Source organism: Chiloscyllium plagiosum, unplaced genomic scaffold (genome assembly GCF_004010195.1).
Source record: "Chiloscyllium plagiosum isolate BGI_BamShark_2017 unplaced genomic scaffold, ASM401019v2 scaf_60016, whole genome shotgun sequence".
Lineage (NCBI taxonomy): Eukaryota > Metazoa > Chordata > Chondrichthyes > Orectolobiformes > Hemiscylliidae > Chiloscyllium > Chiloscyllium plagiosum.
The window spans coordinates 769-3,807 of NW_025195355.1; the positions used below are offsets into that span (position 1 = coordinate 769).

The 3,039-nt window shown below is 46.2% G+C and overlaps 1 long non-coding RNA gene across 5 annotated transcripts in view; it reads left to right on the forward strand.

The window, feature by feature from the left end:
* The window catches only part of LOC122545836, a 2,879-nt gene extending 148 nt beyond the window's left edge, over window positions 1–2,731 (forward strand). Inside the window, exons 2-11 of one of the 5 annotated variants that reach the window (XR_006310609.1) lie at window positions 28–131; window positions 281–375; window positions 430–524; window positions 712–815; window positions 1,029–1,114; window positions 1,179–1,274; window positions 1,464–1,495; window positions 1,841–2,095; window positions 2,467–2,497; window positions 2,688–2,731. This is a non-coding gene — a long non-coding RNA (uncharacterized LOC122545836). Of the gene's footprint in view, window positions 1–27; window positions 132–280; window positions 376–429; window positions 587–711; window positions 816–965; window positions 1,115–1,178; window positions 1,275–1,463; window positions 1,496–1,840; window positions 2,096–2,466; window positions 2,498–2,687 lie in introns of all 5 variants that reach the window. The other 4 variants (XR_006310610.1, XR_006310608.1, XR_006310607.1 and 1 more) reach the window with 4 other exon arrangements.
* The last annotated feature ends 308 nt before the right edge of the window (window positions 2,732–3,039 follow it).

Sequence of the window (3,039 nt, forward strand, 5' to 3'; positions counted from 1 at the left end):
TCACGGTAACCAGGTTACACACTCAAGGTAACCAGGTTACACACTGTTACACACTCACTCTAACCAGGTTACACACTGTTATACGCTCACGGTAACCAGGTTACACACGGTTACACACTCACTCTAACCAGGTTACACACTGTTACACACTCACGGTAACCAGATTACACACTGTTACACACTCACCTTAACCAGGTTACTCACTGTTACACGCAACGGTAACCAGGTTACACACTGTTACATACTCACGGTAACACTGTTACACACTCACTCTAACCAGGTTACACACTGTTACACGCTCACGGTAACCAGGTTACTCACTGTTACACGCAACGGTAACCAGGTTACACACTGTTACATACTCACGGTAACCAGGTTACACACTCACTCTAACCAGGATACACACTGTTACACGCTCACAGTAACCAGGTTACACACTGTTACACGCAACGGTAACCAGGTTACACACTGTTACATGCACACGGTAACCAGGTTACACACTGTTACACACTCACTCTAACCAGGTTACACACTGTTACACGCAACGGTAACCAGGTTACACACTGATACACGCAACGGTAACCAGGTTACACACTGATACACGCTCAATCTAACCAGGTTACACACTGTTACACGCTCACGGTAACCAGGTTATACACTGATACACGCAACGGTAACCAGGTTACACTGTTACACGCACATGGTAACCAGGTTACACACTGTTACATGCTCACTCTAACCAGGTTACACACTGTTACACGCTCTCTCTAACCAGGTTACACTGTTACACGCACACGGGAACCAGGTTACACACTGTTACACACTCACTCTAACCAGGTTACACACTGTTACATGCTCACTCTAACCAGGTTACACACTGTTACACGCACACAGTAACCAGGTTACTCACTGTTACACGCTCACGGTAACCAGGTTACACACTGTTACACGCTCACACTAATCAGGTTACACACTGTTACACGCAACGGTAACCAGGTTACACACTGTTACATACTCACGGTAACCAGGTTACACACTCACTCTAACCAGGTTACACACTGTTACATGCTCACGGTAACCAGGTTACACACTGTTATATACACATGGTAACCAGGTTACACACTGTTACACGCACACGGTAACCAGGTTACTCACTGTTACACGCTCACACTAATCAGGTTACACACTATTACACGCACACGGGAACCAGGTTTCACACTGTTACACACTCACTCTAACCAGGTTACACACTGTTACACGCTCACGGTAACCAGGTTACACACTGTTACACGCAACGGTAACCAGGTTACACATTGTTACACACACACTCTAACCAGGTTACACACTGTTACACGTTCACGGTAACCAGGTTACACACTGTTACACGCAACGGTAACCAGGTTACACACTGATACACGCTCACAGTAACCAGGTTACACACTGTTACACGCAACAGTAACCAGGTTACACACTGTTACACGCTCACTCTAACCAGGTTACACACTGTTACACGCTCACGGGAACCAGGTTACACACTGCTACATGCAACGGGAACCAGGATACACACTGTTACACGCTCACAGTAACCAGGTTACACACTGTTACACGCAACAGTAACCAGGTTACACACTGTTACACGCTCAATCTAACCAGGTTACACACTGTTACAGACAACGGTAACCAGGTTACACTGTTACACGCACATGGTAACCAGGTTACACACTGTTACATGCTCACTCTAACCAGGTTACACACTGTTACACGCACACGGTAACCAGGTTACACACTGTTACACGATCTCTCTAACCAGGTTACACTGTTACACGCACACGGTAACCAGGTTACACACTGTTACATGCTCACGGTAACCAGGTTACACACTGTTATATACACACGGTAACCAGGTTACACACTGTTACACGCACACCGTAACCAGGTTACTCACTGTTACATGCTCACGGTAACCAGGTTACTCACTGTTACACGCTCACACTAACCAGGTTACACAATGTTACACACTCACTCTAACCAGGTTACACACTGTTACGCGCTCACGGTAACCAGGTTACACACTGTTACACGCAACGGTAACCAGGTTACACACTCACTCTAACCAGGTTACACACTGTTACATGCACACGGTAACCAGGATACACACAGTTACATGCTCACAGTAACCAGTTTACACACTGTTACAAGCAACGGTAACCAGGTTACACACTGATACACACTCACTCTAACCAGGTTACACACTGTTACACGCAACAGTAACCAGGTTACACACTGTTACATGCTCACTCGAACCAGGTTACACACTGTTACACACTCACTCTAACCAGGTTACACACTGTTACACGCTCATGGTAACCAGGTTGCACACTGTTACATGCTCACTCTAACCAGGTTACATACTGTTACACGCAACGGTAACCAGGTTACACACTGTTACACGCTCAATCTAACCAGGTTACACACTGTTACACGCAACGGTAACCAGGTTACACAGTTACACGCTCAATCTAACCAGGTTACACACTGTTACACGCACATGGTAACCAGGTTACTCACTGTTACATGCTCACTCTAACCAGGTTACACACTGTTACACGCACACGGTAACCAGGTTACACACTGTTACACGCTCACACTAACCAGGTTACACACTATTACACGCACACGGCAACCAGGTTACACACTGTTACACACTCACGGTAACCAGGTTACATACTGTTACACGCAACAGTAACCAGGTTACACACTGTTACACGCTCAATCTAACCAGGTTACACACTGTTACACACTCACGGTAACCAGGTTACATACTGTTACACGCAACAGTAACCAGGTTACACACTGTTACACGCTCACACTAACCAGGTTACACACTATTACACGCACACGGTAACCAAGTTACACACTGTTACACACTCACGGTAACCAGGTTACACACTGTTACATGCTCACAGCAACCAGGTTACACACTGTTACACGCACACGGTAACCAGGTTACACACTGTTACATGCTCACAGCAACCAGGT